Source organism: Odocoileus virginianus, chromosome 26 (genome assembly GCF_023699985.2).
Source record: "Odocoileus virginianus isolate 20LAN1187 ecotype Illinois chromosome 26, Ovbor_1.2, whole genome shotgun sequence".
Classification (NCBI taxonomy): domain Eukaryota; kingdom Metazoa; phylum Chordata; class Mammalia; order Artiodactyla; family Cervidae; genus Odocoileus; species Odocoileus virginianus.
Window position 1 is genome coordinate 23,511,471 of NC_069699.1, and position 21,422 is coordinate 23,532,892.

General features: G+C 39.0%; 1 protein-coding gene and 1 pseudogene across 9 annotated transcripts in view; both read right to left on the minus strand.

Moving 5' to 3' along the window:
• Positions 1–21,422, minus strand: part of CHL1 (cell adhesion molecule L1 like) — a 227,789-nt gene that overhangs the window by 136,883 nt on the left and 69,484 nt on the right. The window lies entirely within an intron of this gene.
• LOC139031299 (PRELI domain-containing protein 2 pseudogene) lies at positions 17,144–17,869 on the minus strand (annotated as a pseudogene).

Below are 21,422 nucleotides of genomic sequence, written 5' to 3' on the forward strand. Positions count from 1 at the left end.
TCATTTGGTAGCTGAATACCAAAAAAATAAACAAGAGGGGAATTCATTAGTGGCTCAGTGGTAAAGAATCTGCCTGCCAATGCAGCAAACACAGGTTCAATTATTGATACCAAAGATCCCACCACTACTAGAGAGTAGCCCCTGCTTGCCACACCTAGAGAAAAGCTCATGCAACAACCAAGAGCCAGCATAAGCAAAAGTAAATAAATTTTAAAAATTAAAAAATGGGCAGAAGACCGAAATAGATATTTCTCCAAAGAAGACATACAGATGGCGAGCAAACACAAGAAAAGATGCTCAATACCAGTAACTGCTAGATAAATGCAAATAAAAAACACAATAAGGTATCACCTCACACCTGTCAGAATTGACATCATTAAAAATCTACAAACAATAAATGCGAGAGAAGGTGTGGAGGAAAGGGAACCCTCTTGCAAGGTCGGAGGGAACATAAATTGATATAGCCACTGTTCTTCATTCTGAATAACAGAATGGAGGTTACTTAAAAAACTTAAAATAGAACTACCATTATGACCAGCAGTCCCACCACTGGGCATATAGCGAGAGAAAACCATAGATCAAAAAGACGCATGAACCGCAATGTTCCATGCAGCATTATTTAACAAGAGCCAGGACACTGAAGAAACCTAAATGTCCATCAACAGAAGAATGGATAAAAACAATGTGTACATATATACAATGGAATATTACTCAGCTATAAAAAGGAACAAAATTGGTCATTTGTGACATGTGGATGGACCTAGACTATAATACAGAGTGAAATTAATCAGAGAAAAATATTGCATATTAAAATAATCATAAATTTAAAATACTGCATATTAAACATTAAAAAAAAACAAATATGGCATATGTGGAATCTTGGAAAATGGTACAGATGATCTTATTTGAAAAGCAGAAATAGAGACACATAAATAAGGAATAAATGTGTGGACACCAAGGGTGGAAGGGGGGGATAGGATAAATTGGGAGATTGGGATTGATATACACATACTATCACTACCACATATAAAATAGATAACTAATGAGAACCAACACCCAGTTGTGGACAGTATCAGCAAAGTCTGATACTGTAAAGAGCAATATTGCATAGGAACCTGGAATGTTAGGTCCATGAATCAAGGCAAATTGGAAGCAGTCAAACAGGAGGTTGCAAGAGTGAAAGTCGACATTTTAGGAATCAGTGAACTAAAATGGACTGGAATGGGTGAATTTAACTCAGATGACCATTATATCACTGCGGGCAAGAATCCCTTAGAAGAAATGGAGTAGCCATCATAGTTGACAAAAGAGTCTGAAATGCAGTACTTGGATGCAATCTCAAAAACAACAGAATGATTTCTATTAATTTCCAAGGCAAACCATTCAATATCACAACAATCCAATTCTATGCCCCGACCAGTAATGCTGAAGAAGCTGAAGTTGAACGGTTCTATGAAGACCTAAAAGACCTTCTAGAACTAACACCCAAAAAAGATGTCCTTTTCATTACAGGGGACTCGAATGTAAAAGTAGGAAGTCAAGAAATACCTGGAGTAACAGGCAAATTTAGCTTTGGAGTACAGAATGCAGCAGGGCAAAGGCTAATAGAGTTTTGCAAAGAGTATGCACTTGTCATAGCAAACACCCTCTTCCAACAACACAAGAAAAGACTTTACACATGGACATCACCAGATGGTCAATACCAAAATCAGATTGATTATATTCTTCGAAGCCAAAGTCAGAGAAGCTCTATATAGTCAGCAAAAACAAGACTGTGAGCTGACCCTGGCTCAGACCATGAACTCCTTGATTGCCAAATTCAGACTTAAATTGAAGAAAGTAGGGAAAACCACTAGACCATTCAGGTAAGACCTAAATCAAATCCCTTACAATTATACAGTGGAAGTGAGAAATAGATTTAAGGGATTAGATCCAATAGACAGAGTGCCTGAAGAACTATGGACAGCAGTTCGTGACACTGTACAGGAGACAGGGATCAAGACCATCCCCAAGAAAAAGAAATGCAAGAAAGCCAAATGGTTGTCTGAGGAGGTCTTACAAATAGGTGTGAAAAGAAGAGAAGTGAAAAGCAAAGGAGAAAAGGAAAGATATACTCATTTGAATGCAGAGTTCCAAAGAATAGCAAGAAGACATAAGAAAGCCTTCCTCAGCGATCAATGCAAAGAAAAAGAGGAAAACAATAGAATGGGAAAGACTAGAGATCTCTTAAAGAAAATGAGAGATACCAAGGGAACATTTCATGCAAAGATGGACACAATAAAGGACAGAAATGATATGGACCTATCAGAAGCAGAAGATACTAAAAAGAGGTGGCAAGAATACATGGAAGAATTATACAAAAAAGATCTTCATGACTCAGATATCTGTGATGGTGTGATCATTCACCTAGAGCCAGGCATCCTGGAATGTGAAGTCAAGTGGGCCTTAGGAAGCATCACTACAAACAAAGCAAGTGGAGGTGATGGAATTCCAGCTGAGCTATTTCAAATCCTAAAAGATAATGCTGTGAAAGTGCTGCACTCAATAAGTCAGAAAATTTGGAAAACTCAGCAGTGGCCACAGAACTGGAAAACAACAGTTTTCATTCCAATCCCAAAGAAAGGCAGTGCCAAAGAATGCTCAAATTACTGCACAGTTGCACTCATCTCACACACTAGCAAAGTAATGCTCAAAATTCTCCAAGCCAGACTTCAATAGTATGTGAACCATGAACTTCCAGATGTTCAAGCTGGTTTTAAAAAAGGCAGAGGAACCAGAGATCAAGTTGCCAACATCTGTTTGAAAAAGGAAGAGAGTTCCAGAAAAAATCTAGTTCTGCTTTATTGACTATGCCAAAGCCTGTGACTGTGTGGATCACAATAAACTGTGGGAAATTCTTAAAGAGATGGGAATGCCAGACCACCTGACCTGCCTCTTGAGAAATCTGTATGCAGGTCAAGAAGGAACAGTTAGAACTGGACATGGAACAGACCTGTTCCAAATTGGGAAAGAAGTACATCAAGGCCGTATATTGTCACCCTGTTTATTTAACTTATATGCAGTGTACATCATGAGAAATGCTGGTCTGGATGAAGCACAAGCTGGAATCAAGTTTGCAGAGAGAAATAGCAATAACCTCAGATATACAGATGACACCACCCTTATGGCAGAAAGTGAAGAAGAACTAAAGAACCTCTTGATGAAAGTGAAAGAGGAGAGTGAAAATGTTGGTTTAAAACTCAACATTCAGAAAACTAAGATCATGGCATCCAGTCCCATCACTTCATGGCAAATAGATGGGGAAACAGTGACAGCCTTTATTTTTTTGGGCCCAAAATCACTGCAGATGGTGAGTGCAGCCATGAAATTAAAAGACACTTGCTCCTTGGAAGAAAAGTTATGACCAACCTTGACAGCATATTAAAAAGCAGAGGCATTACGTTGCCAACAAAGGTCCATCTCATCAAAGCTATCGTTTTTCCGGTAGTCATGTATGCATGTGAGAATTGGACTATTAAGAAAGCTAAGTGCCTAAGAATTGATGTTTTTGAACTGTGGTGTTGGAGAAGACTCTTGAGAGTTCCTCGGACTGCAAGGAGATCCAACCAGTCCATCCTAAAGGAAATTAGTCCTGAATATTCATCGGAAGGATTGATGTTGAAGCTGAAACTCCAATCCTTTGGACACCTGATGCAAAGAACTGACTCACTGGAAAAGACCCTGATGCTGGGAAAGACTGAAGGCAGGAGGAGATGACAGAGGATGAGATGGTTGGATGGCATCAGCGATTCAATGGACATGAGTTTGAGTAAACTCCAGGAGTTGGTAGTAGACAGGGAGGCCTGGCGTGCTGCAGTCCATGGGGTCACAAAGAGTCGGCCACGACTGAGCCACTGAAGTGAGCTGAACTGAAAACCTGCTGTCAGCACGTGAACTCTAGTCAGTGCTCTGTGGTGACCTTTATGGGAAGAAAACCTAAGAAACAGGGGATATATCTATACATGCAGGTGATTCACTTTGCTGTATAGTAGGAACTAACGATGTTATAAAGCAACTATACTCAATAAAAAATTAAAAAACAAAAAATAAAATATGGTACCACTTTTAAAAAAAGATTAAAGAAGTAGCAGGAATGCATCAGGATCTTTAATTCGTATTAAGTTAGTATTAATCTGATAAGTTGTTTTAGGTCAGATGCTAATTGTAATCCTCAAGGCAACCTCTAAAAAAAATAAAATTTAAAACACAGAAAATAGAACAAGGGAAGTAAAATGGTACACTGCCAATTATTTAACACAGAAGAAGTTACTAAGGGAGGGATAAAGACAAACAGAAAAAAAACAGACATGTAGAAAAATAGCAAAATGCTAGATGTCAATTCTACTGTATCAGTAATTACATTAGATGTATATGGAATGAACACTAATTTCAAAGCAAAGATCGGCGAAAGAGTTTAAAGAAAACTTTCCAACTATATGGTGTTCAGAAGTGCATAATTTCAGATTCAAGATTCTTACAGGCTGAAAGTAAAAGGAAAAATCAATACCCTGAAGAAAGTAACCAAAATAGATCTTAGGTGGCTATACTACCATTAGACAAAAGAGACTTTAAGTAAAACATTGTTACTTTAAAGAGAAAGAGGGAAAATTTTAACACAAGGCCAGCAAGTCAACCCAGCAGAAGATGAAACAATCATGAACATAAATGTACCTTAAACCATTCTCAAACATACAAGATTAAAAATGGATGAAATGAAGGGAGAAATAGAGAATTCAATAATAACAGCTGGAAATTTCAACACTTCATTTTCAATAATGGATAAAACAACTAGGCAGAAGACAAATAAGGAAATTAAGGATCCAGAAGTTTCCATGGGCTTTTGTTTGAGGACACAGAAATGGCTGAACAGAAAACTACAGAGCCACTATACCAAGATGGAATAGACCTATATATTACTAAGACCTTTCCAGAGAAACAAAACCAACAAGATATGTATATATGTGTATAGTTGTAGATATAGAAATTTATTTTGAGGAACTGGTTCACACAGTTGCAGGGTTTCTTCAATCTAGTATGTGCAGACCAAACTAAGAGGCTGGACACTGAGGAAGGAGTTGCCGTTTTAGTCCACGGGAAGACTTGCTGGCAGACTTCCTTCTTGGCATTAGGTAAAGTAGACTCTATTCCATAAAAAACCTTCAACTGACTGTATGAGGCCCACCAACATCACAGAAGCTAATCTGCTTTACTCAATGTGTCCAATTTAAATGCTAATCTAACCCAAAAAGGCTTCAAGATGGCTCAGGAGTAAAGAATCCGCCTGCAATGCAGGAGATGTGGGTTCGATGTGTGTATCGGGAAGATCCCCTGGAGAAGAAAATGGCAACCCACTCCAGTATTCTTGTCTGGGAAACCCCATGGACAGAGCACCTGGCGGGTTACAGTCCATAGGGCTGCAAAGAGTCAGACATGATTGAGTGACTGAGCATGTATGATACATGCAAAAAAATATCCTCACAGAAACACCTACAATAATGTCTGACCAAATATCTAGGCACTGTGCTTAGCCAAGGTGTCACATAAAATTAACTACTACAGGCTCCAGTGATTAGATAGATAAGGTGGCTAAGTCTCAGAGGGGCCCAGCACCACATATGGCTGTTGGCAGAGCTGATGTCATCTTGGGCCCTGACATTTTTTGTGACCTTCCACTGACCCTACCTAGGACTGTGCATACATGTGACTTCTGTTATCAAGGGCTTTGTAGGTAATAGATATGGCTTAGTAATCATTAGGACCAGACAGCCTCTCTGCTGGTTAGTCCCATTAGTTCCCACGTAAGAATAACAGTTTTCCCTGACTATTCCTTCCATCCACAAAAAAAGTTATCCATTCAAAAATCTAGACTTAAGAATGCATGTCCTGTTTCCTCGCATCTATTCTTATACCCTAGGTCAACAATCAAATTGGCCCAGTGGCCCCGAGGCAGTGTGGAATGCAGCTGCCAATGCTTCCAGATCTTTGTCTGCCAATCCCACCCTGTGCCTAAATTACCCTGTAATAACTGAGGGCCTCATTGTTCAGTCTTACCATGCATGCCCAGTTTGGTGGGCACTTTTTGTTCCCAGTGCTCTCCAACACACCACTTAACAAGACTTAAGGTGGACAATCAAAACCAGAGGATTTCTGGTCCCTCGCAATGCAAAATAACCAGCAGAATCACAATTTACCAGCCCCATAATTTACAAGATGCTGGAATGTTGGTCATGACTGTGTGATTCAGATATTAAAAACTAGTCACGGGGCAGGTAAAAGCAAGAAAGGAGCCGGAAGACATCAGGCCCACTCTTCTAAGATGGAACAGACCTGTATATTAGTAAGAGTTTTTCAGAGAAACAGAAGCAAAAGGATATGTATATATGCATATAGTTGTATATATTTATTTTGAGAAACTGGTTCACATTGGGAGCTTGGAATTGCCATGTATACACTACTGCTAGGATATATAAAATAGACAACTAATGAGAACATACTGTAGGGCTCAGGGAACTCTGCTCAGGGCTCTGTGGTGTGAGCCCTTTAAACACACTCATGGCATCAGGTAAATTGCCAGGCTCCTTGGCAACTTCTTGGGGAGGAGAAGTTTTAAAAGGACTAACTCCAAAATACCGAACAAATAATAAGAAGACTAAGTTACTCAAAACAATTAAGTTTTTACAACCTGAACACTACTGAAACTTTGGATGGGTAATTCCCTGCTGTGGAAAGATGCCCTGCACATTCTAGGATGTTGAGGAGAATCGTTGACATCTGAACCACAGTAATACCCTTTCTCTTCTCCCAAAGTTTGACAATCAACCATCTCTCCAGACATTGTTAGATGCTCCCTGATGGGCAAAATCACTCCAGATGAGAACCACTAGGTTAGAGAAGGTGTTATTCTTAACTGGCCAACAGTTTTACACAAAGTCTGTGTATCTGTATACGCGTGTGCATATGTCTGCACATCTGTGTACGTCTCTTTGTCTGTATACATCTCTGTGAAATCTCTGTGTGTATACATCTATGTGTACATGTGTGCATCTTTGCAAGTATGTGTGTGCATGCATGTATGAGGGATGGGGAGGAGGGGTACTAACTAATTGTTACTGTTAAGTCACTAAGTCATGTCTGACTCATTTGCAACCCCATGGACTATAGCCCACCAGGCTCCTCTGTCCATGGGATTCTCCAGGCAAGAATACTGGAGTGGGTTGCCATTTCCTTCTCAAGGGGATCTTCCTGACGCAGGGATCAAACCCACACCTCCTGCTTGACAGGCAGATTCTTTACCACTGAGACACCTGGGAAGTCAACACTTGCTGATAGTTAACTACTAAAGCCAGGGAGAAAAAAGATCACCATGTATAACCCATGAGAAAACAGTATGTATTAAACTAACCATCCAACACCTGGAAGTTCTTGTAGTTCATTTCTTTATCCTTCACTGATCCCTCAAAGAAACAGTCATTTAGTTGACCATTTTATAGACATAGTTTAGACTACTTTATAGTTACAGTTCAGTCATTCATAGTCAAGGTGATGGTTTTTATTACCCTCCAACTCTAGCCTCTTGTGCTATTCTTGTATGCTTGCCTTTTGACAGATTAAAGTTGTGTATCTCAGATTCTGCTTGCATGCAGTAAATATACCAAAAGCAGTTTTACCAGTAATGAAAATACTATCAACATTTTATTTCTTATTTCGGAGGTTCTCCAGTTTTCCATTAATGATAAAATGATTTGCTGCAAATTATTTTCTTCTCTTAAGACTGATTTTCAATTTTCCAGATAAATTTTGTTAGAAAACACTTTATGTACCATCCATGTCAACACAACATTCTCTTGAAAAAAAAAAAAAAAAAACTGCAAAATCTCCCATTTTTTAAAGTACAAACTGTCTTCACTCTTGCTGAAATTAAAATAAATATCTTAGTCTACCAATAACATTTTGAAATCTATTTTAAAAATTTACCCTAATCCTGACTTAGTGAAGATATTCCATACACCCACATGTGTGGCATATAGACCAGTATAGACCTATTGTCGTTTCTCTTTTCTTTTTGTTTAGTGGAAATGATGATTTTATCTCAACCTGAGCATAATCAGGAGTTTAGAAAAAAATTGGACTATGTGGGGGAAAAAAAAAACACCATCTCTTTATGCAATGGTTTTATACTCAGTAGGGAAAAAAAAAACCTGCTTGCCAAGTAAAGGCATTAACACATTTTCAAGGGACTCCTCAAGTTCAATTTTTTTCCCTTGGTTCAGCATTTCATTTTTACGGCATCTATTAATCAAGTCTAAGCAGCCTTAAATCCCCAATCCCTACTTTTTCGCAAGTGCTGTCCTCTTCTCTCTCTGTCTCTAGCAGTGTCTTCCTCTTTCTCTATTGTTTTACCTCAGCCCTTCACCCTACTCCTTCCATCATCCCAATTCACCATCCTTTCAGCACAGCAGCCATCAATTTCCAAAACCATACAAGGACTAACATTTATACTTTCAAAGGAATTCACTAAGTAATGAAGATTATTTAAGAAATGTCAGGGAAAAAAATGGATCGCTCCAGAATTTAGAGCAACCAGCCCCAACTGGAGTGGGAAAAATGGAAAAAGATGACTGTTTATTGTATTTGAATATCAAAACTCAGTTAATCAAGAAAGAGACCAGCTATAGCAAATAGCCCCCCTTCAATGAAAATAAACATTTTAAGAAGCTAAATGTATGCAAAATATATGTAAGATTAAAAAAAACCAAAACAGTACAGTGGTGAAAGGAGCCAGGTATAATCTCCACTGAGAAATCTGTTGATCTTTTTTTTGTTGTTGTTCACTGAAGTGGAAAATCACAGGTAAGTGATTGGCTATTTTCTTCCCTGTCCTCATCCTTAAAAGTAACTGAAAATTGCTAAGGGTTGAAAGGTCAAACATCATTAATCTATGTTTTTCTCAGATACTCATCATAATTCTGAATGTTGTTATTGTATAGGTCTATTTTATGCATGTCCCCTTAAGAATACAAAGATCTGGGCATAAGAGATACACAGAGAAATCAGAGTAATTCCAAGTTGCTTGAAATCATTTAAAAGCCAAAGGCAAATGGAACAGAAGAGAAAGCCCAGAGATAAATCCACGAACCTATGGTCACCTTATCTTCGACAAAGGAGGCAAGGATATACAATGGAAAAAAGATAACCTCTTTAACAAGTGGTGCTGGGAAAACTGGTCAACCACCTGTAAAAGAATGAAACTAGAACACTTTCTAACACCATACACAAAAATAAACTCAAAATGGATTAAAGATCTAAAGGTAAGACCAGAAACTATCAAACTCCTAGAGGAGAACATAGGCAAAACACTCTCCGACATAAATCACAGCAGGATCCTCTATGACCCACATCCCAGAATTTCAGAAATAAAAGCAAAAATAAACAAATGGGACCTAATGAAACTTAAAAGCTTTTGCACAACAAAGTAAACTATAAGTAAGGTGAAAAGACAGCCCTCAGATTTGGAGAAAAGAATAGCAAACGAAGCAACAGACAAAGGATTAATCTCAAAAATATACAAGCAACCCCTCCAGCTCAACTCCAGAAAAATAAATGACCCAATCAAAAAATGGGCCAAAGAACTCAACAGACATTTCTCCAAGGAAGACATACAGATGGCTAACAAACACATGAAAAGATGCTCAACATCACTCATTATCAGAGAAATGCAAATCAAAACCACAATGAGGTACGATTATACACCAGTTAGGATGGCTGCTATCCAAAAGTCTACAAGCAATAAATGCTGGAGAGGGTGTGGAGAAAAGGGAACCCTCTTACACTGTTGGTGGGAATGCAAATTAGTACAGCCACTATGGAAAACAGTGTGGAGATTTCTCAAAAAGCTGGAAATAGAACTGCCATATGACCCAGCAATCCCACTTCTGGGCATACACACCGAGGAAACCAGATCTGAAAGAGACACATGCACCCCAGTGTTCATCGCAGCACTGTTTATAATAGCCAGGACATGGAAGCAACCCACATGCCCATCAGCAGACGAATGGATGAGGAAGCTGTGGTACATATACACCATGGAATATTACTCAGCCATTAAAAAGAATTCATTTGAATCAGTTCTAATGAGATGGATGAAACTGGAGCCCATTATACAGAGCGAAGTAAGCCAGAAAGATAAAGACCATTACAGTATACTAACACATGTGTATGGACTTTAGAAAGATGGTAACGATAACCCTATATGCAAAACAGAAAAAGAGACTCAGATGTATAGAACAGACTTGTGGACTCTGGGAGAAGGCGAGGCTGGGATGTTTCAAGAGAACAGCATTGAAACATGTATATTATCTAGGGTGAAACAGATCACCAGCCCAGGTTGGGTGCATGAGACAAGTGCTCGGGCCTGGTGCACTGGGAAGACCCAGAGGGATCGGATGGAGAGGGAGGTGGGAGGGGGGACTGGGATGAGGAATACATGTAAATCCATGGCTAATTCATTTCAATGTATAACAAAAACTACTGTAATGATGTAAAGTAATTAGCCTCCAACTAATAAAAAAAAAAAGAATTAAAAAAAAAAATTAAAAAAAAAAAAAAAAGCCAAAGGCAAACTTCTACCTGGAAACCAAACACCCTGCCTTTTCTTCCTTAACAAGACTCAAGCTAACATTTCTTTCTTTGTTCCTATCCTTGATAGAGTTCAGATTCTAAAACATTACTTCCTGTCTGAGATTTGCAGACTGCCGTTTATAACGTTGTAAAATACCCCTTTAATCAAGCAACTGTGTGTGTACCTCTGCCAGCAAATGGTCCATTCCTCAGGTCCAGTATCCCAAATCTACCATTATGCTTCTTGAAGTGACAGAAAATTGCTTTCAAACGCGATTTCTACTCATCCTTTTTATAGATATGGTTTTTTAAAAAAGCAGCAAATCAAAAAGGAAAACAGGTTAATTTTATGCCAATCACGAAACCTGGTGACAGGTGTTGCCATATGTTGCGACAAGATCTCCTGGCCATGGGTCATTGATTTGAAAGCAACTAACGAATGGCTTGCAGTACTGTGACACGCAGAATGGCCCCCTGGGATCTCATGCAAAGATCTCATGACGGGTGTGAAATTAACTCGTGGCATCATGCTATTTTCCAAACATGACAGCTCCCAGATCAGTATCCAGTTAGCGCAGTGGGGACTGTAGGAAGAACTTCGACATCTAGTAAATGATTTCAGTGGAGTCCCCCGTGAGCCTTAAGAAAAAACATCCCCAGAGAGAATGCCTAGAAAGGTTAAAATCAAAGAAGGCAGTGGGTAAATACATTAAGTTAAGCAAAGTAACTCTGTCTGGGATGGCCTCATAATTTCAATTTGCTTCCTGGACTAATTTTCACAAAGATAAATAAAGTACTCAGTATTATAATTTTGAAGAGCTCTTTATTTCTTCCTTGAATTAGAACAAGAGATTCAGTCATGAGTTGAGGAAGTACTGAAGTGACCACGCTTCCTCCCAACACACATACAAGCGTGCAAATGAACATACACAGACACACACTTCTCTGCCACATGGAGTAAAATACAAATGCTCACATTGGAACTTTCATGATTATGTTATATGTGCAAAAGTAAAATCTCTAGACAGTAGGAGTAAAACTTCATTACAGAAAACAAAGATGCTAAAAGAACAAAGTGAAACACTTGCATCACGTAATAAATGAATGTCACAGCCTTACTTCTGAGTTAATTCCCTTTCCTACATCAATTTCAAATGTCATATCAAAGACAACAGGTGGAAATGGGCAAATATGGAGTAAGATGAGTAAGCAAATTCAGCATTTAGAAATACAGCCATCTAAACACAGTATTCATTTTCTTTGAATTTCCAGTACAAAACCACACTTTTTGCACAATGTTCATAGTATTTTTAAGACAAAACCATAGGCACAGTGACTGCAGTTTGAAATGCAAGCAATGTTTGGTCTTAAAACCATAAAAGGAACACATGAATACAAATGTAGTAGACAGTGAGAAATTACATGGGACTGAACGCTATGTTCTTCGGCCAACAGGCAAATTAAGTGTATTAATATAATGTGCCTGTACAAATAGAGACCACTAAAATCTGGTTTCAAAATCTGGGCACTAGTTACTAATTCCCATTTCTTCATTTTACTTTTTAAATATAAATTTTCCTCAGAATTACTTTTTGATCCTAGCATGTAGACATTACCATTTAATTCTAGGACTGGGAATACCTGAAGAATCAAATAATAACCTTCAATTTCCAAGCAGATGTTTAATACATTTTAAGATCAACAAGCATTTAACCCATTATAAACAATTTCCTTGACTGGCTATATATGCAACAAACACTATATAATACATACTGTGTGCTAGGGACTATTCTAAGAATTTTATAATAAATTCATTTAATCTTAATAAAACAATCCAATGAGGTATGTATTATTTCCAACTTTTGAATGAGGTTAACATAGAAGCAGAGAAGGTAAGTCACGTAAAACATGTCTAGGGATCTCCCTGGTGGTCCAGTGGTTAAGAATCCACCTGCCAATGAGCAGGACATGAGTTCAATCCCTGGTCCAGGAAGACCCTACATGCGGCAGAGCAACTGAGTCCGTGTGCCGCAGCTACTGAGCTCGTGCTCTGCAACAGGGGAGTCACCGCAATGAGAAGCCTGCACAACACAACTACAGGGCAGCCCCCGCTGACCACAACAGGAGAAACCCGAGGCAGCAACAAAGGCCCAGTGCAACCAAAGATAAATAGAAACCAAACCAAGAAAACATGTCTACAGTTAGTCTCTGGAATACTCTACAACTGAACCAAAATCCAGACTTAAAAAAAACATTCTGTAATTGGAAGGTACCTGCGTTACAATGTTGTGTTGATTTCTGCCATGCAACAATCTGAATCGGCCTCTGGAGTCTCCCTCCTACTGCCCACCCTATCCCACCTCTCTAGCTTGTGACAGAGCGCCAGGCTGAGCTCCCTTGTCATATAGCAAATCCCCACCGGCTATCTATTTTACATGTGGGAATGGACATGTGTCAAGGCGACTCTCTCTCCATTGATCGCACTCTCTCTTTCCCCTGTTTTGTCTCAAGTCTGTTCTCTATGTCTGCAACCCTAATGCTGTCCTTCAAACTGGTTCATCAGTACCATTTGTCTGTATTCCATACATATGTGTTAATATACATTATTTGTCTCTTTCTGACTCACTTCACTCTGTATAACAGATTCTAGGTCCATCCACATCACTAGAACTGACTCAAATTAGTTCTTTTTATGGCTGAGTAATACTCCATTGAACATATGTACTACATATATCATCATTTGATGGACATTTAGGTTGCTTCCATGTCCTAGCTATTGTATATCATGCTTCAATGAATACTGGGCAACAGGCATCTTTAGTAATTGTGGTTTTCTCAGGGTAGATGCCCAGTAGTGGGCAGAATCCAGACTCAACCTCCACACCATGAAGTTCAGAGTACAGTAGGTCTTCAGTTCTGACTACTAGTTTTTAGAACTTGCATTACTTTCTTGAACTTTCAAAATCAGATTTTTTTTACACTATAAAAAGGGAGTAATAGCATTTAAAATGTTAAGTGAGATACAATATAAAACTCTTAGAAAATGGCTAGGCACACAATATGTATATTCAATTAACAGTATCTTTATATCATTACTAATAATGTTTAAATTTCACACACATCCTTTTTTTATGTAAGCTTGTCTTTATACAAGTGTTCCTTTCAGACTAAGAACTACCCTTTTGAATAGTAGAAATGGCCTTTTTTCAACTTCAGGAAATACAGTTTCCTCATTATAAAACATTAAGTTTATTAAATGCCCCATTCAACAGTCTTATGAATACAGAAAAAAATAGACTATTGGGGAAAAAGGCAACACAGATAGTCTCCAGGTGTCTACTGTTCCCTGTTTATGACATCGTGTAAGCCATCTGCGCTCTCTGCAGCAAAATACTAATTCTACACAGCAACAACAGCAGTTCCTAAGATATGTTTCTTATGATGCAGATGAAGCAAACCTGGAGCCACTCTTGCCTTTAATACACATCAACTGAAATAAAGTAATACTGTGGAAGTTAAAAGCACTCACAACGTAGTATATTTGTTTCTATATGACCAATGAGTAGTAAGTTTAAATAACAAATTCTTTTAAGGTAGCAGAATATATTCTCAGGATATTAATGTGATGTTACATAATGAGTCATGCAGTGAGCAAGAACCTGGCTCAGTCTGGCCTCTCCATAGCTATGTAACCTTGGGCTCACTGATCCTGTCTGAAAGTGAAAGTCGTTCAGTTGTATCCAACACTTTGCGACCCTATGGAATAGTCCATGGCATTCTCCAAGCCAGAATTCTGGAGTGGGTAGCTGCTCCCTTCTCCAGGGGATCTTCCCAACCCAGGGACTGAAACCAGGTCACTCGCATTGCAGGCGGATTCTTTACCAGCTGAGCTACCAGGGAAGCCCTATCCTGCCTAATCTCCCCGAAAGAGGCAGTTTCATTATTAGCAAATGTGTAGAATTACCCCAATCAGCACCTACTGCGTGCACAGTGCATGCTAGACACTTAAGGTACAGTGGTGAACAAGACCAGCCTGGAGCCCATTTTAACAGAAGGTACTATCTAAATTGCTTAGTTAGAAAATGGAGATATTGCTTGCCTCATAAAAATGTCAATGAAAAGTTACATGGTTCACTAGAACGATAAATGAAGATGCTACAAGGATTACAGTGGTTTATATAGAAAACGTAAGAAAATAAATATTTTTTGCACATTAACAACTGGATAAATCCTCATATAAATAAAAGAAACACAGAGGAAAAACTGTGCATTGACTGAGGCAAAATATACCTTGTAATGTCCCAAACCGGGAGAAGATTTTTTTCAATTACAAATGTCTTAGATACTCCTAGAAATGGCCACAAATATTCTATTTAAAATTTGAAACCCATGGTAGGGGAACCTAAAACTAAGTAATGAGCTGTTTACAGTAAAAGGGAGCTATTGGTAGTGTGTATGTCAGCCTACCTAGAGTAAAAATAATAATAATAAATTTCACCAGAAATTTTTATTCCAGTGCCTGGCTTTAGAAGACTGTGAGTTGAACTTTAAAATCAGTTCTTTCCTCATTTAACTTAACTGAATAATGCATTCCACGGTGCATGCATGCTCAGTGGCGTCCAACTCTTTGTGACCCCATGGACCGTAGCGCACCAGGCTCCTCTGTCCATGGAATTCTCCAGGCAATAATACCAGAGTGGGTTGTCATTTCCTCCTCCATGGGATATTCCTGATCCAGGAATTGAACCCACATCTCTGGTGTCTCCTGCACTGGCAGGCGTATTCTTTACCACTGAGTCAGGAAGGCCTAGAGAAAATGAACCACCTGGGAAGTCCCATATTTAAATAGTGGGTTTATTTATTCTGCTAAGCTAAAGACAACTTTAGTTGGCTTAATAGTTTTGCATATTAATTTGAATATGGTTTAACCTAGGCAAACTCATTTACATTGGGATAGTAATATATCTAAATAGTACCCAAAATGTATGTGTATGTGTACATGTTTTATAGGGATCAGAAATGCCACGTGAGACAGTACTATGTCCAGATTTGTTCTTTCCAAAATCGCAGTTGCTAGCCACATGCTGAGATTTACATTTACATTAATTACACTGAAATAGAATTAAATATTTAGTTTCTCAGTCACACTTCAAGTACTCAACAGCCACATGTGGTTTCAGGCTAACATATTGCATCAGGCAGATATAGAACATTTCTATCATTGAAGAAAGTTTTATTGAGCAGATCTGCTATGGACATTCATGTATTTTCTTTTTTTTTTTTTTAAGAGGAGCCCACAGTAGCTGGCTTGTATTTAAAAAAAAAAGAAGAAAGAAAAATACAATTCGTCTGAAATTCATCAGTGCATTAAATGGAAAATTTTTAAACATTAAAAAAAAGATTTCCCCAAGACTTTCCAGGAATGGCCCAATTTTTATCTTAAAAGGAATTGCAAATTATTGCCTCTCTTCAAGCTTTCGTTTAGATAGTGCATACTTACATTTTGGCTTCCCATCCTAGGAAATGCAAACTACCACCATCTAATTTTCAAACAGTAATACTACGTTACATTACACTGGAAAAGCACATTTCCAAAACTGTTTCACATAATAATAATGGCTTCTATTTACTTCTGTGTACCAAAAAGCATGCTAGGCACTTAATCACATGTTGTCCAATTGTTCCAACAACCTCGTAAGGTTAACTCTATAACCCCATTTTACAATTTTAAAAATGAGTATCAGAAAGACTTTAAACTACGTACATGATCATGGAACTGCTGGGAGCTGCACGTATGTTCAAACGCGCTTCTGTCCGTTCAGCTCCCAGACTTGAGCCTTTTACACCAAATACCCTGGTTTCATCATCACAAGTAGAAAGAGCTGTGCCCGATTATCCCCATTTGCCCAGTTAAAAAGAAAAAAAAAAACACGAAGAGGTCACATGACCTGCTCCACATCCCAGAATGAGTTAGAAGGAGCCAAGATGATAGCCCACAGCCTCCCTGCCCACTCCAGGTTGTGTTAAGGACCAATCACAGTTCACATTACAAAAGCTATGCTGGTAGCAGGTACGTTGTATTGCTGGGTAAAAAAAGTCAAGTGCTCCTGACTTCTGAGACTCTTCAACATTTCTATGAATATGGCTTAACTTCAACACAGGTCTGGTGTATTTCTGTCTGTTTCAGGCCACCCAAGAATCACGTATCAGGTTTAACTACTTTATTTGCCCCAGCATCCTCTTGTTAGTTCTATAAGCCATGATGCAGAGAACAAGTAGAAACACGCAGCACTTTCCAGGCCTCTGGCCCATCCTTAGCTGCCCTGACACCATCACCAGGCAATCAGCAGGATGTCCTGATAAAGGACAGACATCAGCTTCTCCAGGATTTTTTCTTTGGACATCACCTTCTCTGGAACTTTTTTTTTATTTGTAAAATTGCAGAGCTTGTGCCATTAAGAATCAGCCAGAAGGTGTCAGCTCCATAAGAGCCTCTCTCTGGGGCCGACTCCCAGGGGCATGGATCACATCAAGTGCCAGCAGGGAGGTGCCCTCTTCTCTAAGCTGCCAACACCACATCCTTAAATCTGTATTTCTAAACCCGTGTCTTTGGATGTGTTGTGTCCGAGGAAATATGCTCAAGCAGAAGTAGACACAGCACGACTTCCTGGTGATTCTTTATTCGGCTAAGGGGGCACCACACTGTTCCTTTAGCAGCATCTCCATTATTCTAATTCCCTTCTGGACACCCTGTCTTAAAAATGTACTAGCAAAAGTCTCCAAAACACAATTGAGAAAACCAGCCCCTGTGATTGAAATCCTGCCTTTCTGAATGAACTCTGTCCAATTTGGATTTTCCATACTTTCCCTGAAGACAGATTCTTCTTTCATGGATGCATATTGTGTCCATGTAAGGCAGTGACTCCTTATAGCCATGTTCCTTTCCTGAGGATTGAGCCATGATTCCTCTTCTAACTGGATATTAGGTACCTTTAAAATGTTCACCTTCCTTAAAATTTCTGGAACCACATTCTGACAGACTGCAATCCTCTTTCTATAGATGATCCCTGTTAACACATCTTTTCTTTCCTCCACAGTTTTTACAGAGATGACATTTTTATCCATGGGGTTTGGATACTTTCGGAGGAAGCTGGCGACCACCTGCTCGAAGGGGTACTTGAACAACCTCGTGCACGTCCACGGTGACCCCCATCCCGGCGCGCCTACCACGCCTCCGCCAGCACACTGCGGCTGGAGCTCCGACTCGACATTCATGTATTTTCATCCATCCATTATTTCTTGCCCATTCATTTTTTTTTCCATTTATTTTTATTAGTTGGAGGCTAATTACTTTACATCATTGCAGTGGTTTTTGTCATACATTGAAATGAATTAGCCATGGATTTACATGTATTCCCCATCCCGGTCCCCCCTCCCACCTCCCTCTCCACCCGATCCCTCTGGGTCTTCCCAGTGCACCAGGCCTGAGCACTTGTCTCATGCACCCAACCTGGGCTGGTGATCTGTTTCACCCTAGATAATATACATGTTTAGATGCTGTTCTCTTGAAACATCCCACCCTCGCCTTCTCCCAGAGTCCACAAGTCTGTTCTATACATCTGAGTCTCTTTTTCTGTTTTGCATATAGGGTTATCGTTACCATTTTTCTAAATTCCATATATATGTGTTAGTATACTGTAATGGTCTTTATCTTTCTGGCTTACTTCGCTCTGTATAATGGGCTCCAGTTTCATCCATCTCATTAGAACTCATTGAACTGATGAATTCTTTTTAATGGCTGAGTAATATTCCATGGTGTATATGTACCACAGCTTCCTCATCCACTCGTCTGCTGATGGGCATCTAGGTTGCTTCCATGTCCTGGCTATTATAAACAGTGCTGCGATGAACATTGGGGTGCACGTGTCTCTTTCAGATCTGGTTTCCTCGGTGTGTATGCCCAGGAGTGGGACTGCTGGGTCTTATGGCAGTTCTATTTCCAGCTTTTTAAGAAATCTCCACACTGTTTTCCATAGTTTGCCCATTCATTTTTGAGTCTTCATACCACAAATATTGATCAAGTACCTACCCTACCCAGCCCAGGGCTAAGCCATGGGACACGGTGATAAGCAAATATAGATATTGTTCTAATTACCATGGGGCTTACACTCATATGGAGTAAAAGACATTAACTAATCACACAAATATAGATAAGATTGAAAATATGCTAAGCGCAAAGAAGGAGGCAAGGGGTGCTGTTTAGAGGGAGGAGATGGATGCACCCAGCAAAAATGACTAATGAAGTGACAATTGAATTGAGATAAGGGAGAAGGTGCAGCTGGGCAAAGAGGCAAGATAGTGTAGAGGGCACAGGTAGATGAGCATGTGCAAATCTCTGTGGTCAGGAAGGCCTGGAGAAAATAAGGAAGGTAAAGGTCAGTGAATGGGAGTTGGTGAAGGGTGTGTGGGGGGGGTACTGTGTTCCCAGTTGAGCCTGCAAGTTAGTTAGGTTGACATTACCGAAACTTTGTAAACTGTGTAAAGAGCTGGTCTTCATCCAAGATAATCAAAAGCAATTTTAAGGAACAGAAAGTAATTTTAAGCAGAAAGATGGTATGACCAAATTTATACTTCAGAAAGAATCTCTGGGTAGAGTATGAAACACTACCATATGGGCAAGACTAGATAAGACTAGTTAGCAGACACATCGGTGCATATTATCATCTGCCACCTGCCACCTCAAGTTTAAATATAGGCAGGCAGACTATAATTTAAACATGAGAAGCATTCAAAAATTTAACTGTTTAAGTATAAAAGTTCTTGTATCATGCTTAGCTAAATTTTTGAAGGATATTATTATAAAAGAAAACATAAACCTAACATCAAACTCAGGAAGCTGATAATTTCCTAACATACACAATTTCATCCATCTACAGACAACAGGAGAGAGAAGCACCAGGGAATAATGTGGATTGCTGAATTTAGCTCCAACGAGTATTGCTGAGGCTTAATGGCATAAATAAAGGTCCAGAGAAGACCCAGCTCCTGAATAAGATTAAAGGAGATGATGGGGGCTAAGGAGAAAATAATGAAGTTTGGGAGTGATCACTACCTCCCAGAAATTCAAGAGCTGAAATACTTGTGGAAAAAAGGCTGCCAAACTAAAACATACTAATTCAGGTTCTTGGATGAGGAACTCTGAATGTGGTCACAGGAGAAGCAATCTCTTTTTGGCCATGAAAAAGACGCTAAGCAGATTCCAGCTTGGTACACTCAGCGATACCAGAGAGACTGAAAAATGCACAGGACTTCCAGGAAGCATTTGATTTACTATGATCTCCTCACTGTTCCTAGGATACATGCCAAACTCTCTGTTCTAGAGTCTTTGCAGACGCTCTTCCTCTCAGTTCAATGGCTCCTTCCCAGATACTCACATAGCTACACTTCCTTCCCATCTCTAATCTGATGTCACCCCTTCAGAGAGGCCTCCCCAGACTATACATGAATACCACAGTGGTCCACATTCCTGCTTTTACTTCTCATAAAAGGAAATATCACCATCCGACACTTCATCTCTTCATTGGTTTGGCTGTTATTTTTTTCCCTAGCTTAGACTGTAACTCCCATAAAGGGAGAAATTTGTCTTATTCATCTCTGTAGCCCCAGTACCAACTGTCAGGCAGTCATAGGACTTCAGTAAGTACTGGGTGAATGAATGAATGGGAGGATGAATGAAGTCACAGTGCGAATCCAGCAGTAGTCACCTTTGGAACGTTTATCACAAAATGTGCTGACGGCGACTTTGAACTAGCTCAGAAAACTCTTGCCTGTTTTTGTAATGTCTTTGCCACAATGTGAACAACTGCACAGCCTTTCTAGTTACGAGCATGAAAAGACTCCCTTGCCTTAGGCTTCTTGCAATTTAAAGTATCATGGCTAAACTGCTAACTTCCTACCTAAGGTACCTGAGGGAAGAATTAGTGTCTAACTCCTCTTCCTATATGTCCACAGAGCCAAAACACAGTATCTTGTAATGAAAGGAGCTTGTCTTCTTGAAATGTTTCTGAGAGGAAAAGTGCCATGGGAAAATGAAAGAAGGCTTGAAATTTATGAATTAAAAATACATCCCTTACTATACCTAAGACTTTGAAGAAGACCATAAAGTCCATTCAAAAATGACGAAGAAGAGTGTATCGATAGGAGTAAAAACAAACTTATGAATTGGAAATACATTTATCACTACCCCTAGAGTTTGGAATAGTACTAGAGTACTCACAAATTTCACAGAAAAACAAGGTTATCAGAGAAATAAAACACCTACAGCAACAAATAAATACATTCTGATGCTTTGAAAAGAATAAATTTCCCATTTTTGGCACTGCTATAAATTCTTGTACAAATAATGTTTTAAATAACAGTAGCAATATTATGGTAAAGTAAAAAAATGGCAATTTTATAGTAATAGGTATAAAAATTTAATATTTTTATGGCAATTGGTAAAATTATTTATGTCCATATTATTTACAAATATAAAAATTTCACTTACCCAATTCTGTTGAAATTTTGCTATATTGCAGAAAATGTCTACATACGATTTCACAGTGAGCACATATCAAAACAGTATTTTATCACAATGAAATTTTTAATAGCTTGAGATATGACTACCCAATAGATATGTCACAAAAACATGATCTTCACTTAACATGAAAGATGACTTTTCATAAGAGTGCTTCGAACCCAGTGTATATATGAAAGGAAGAACCACG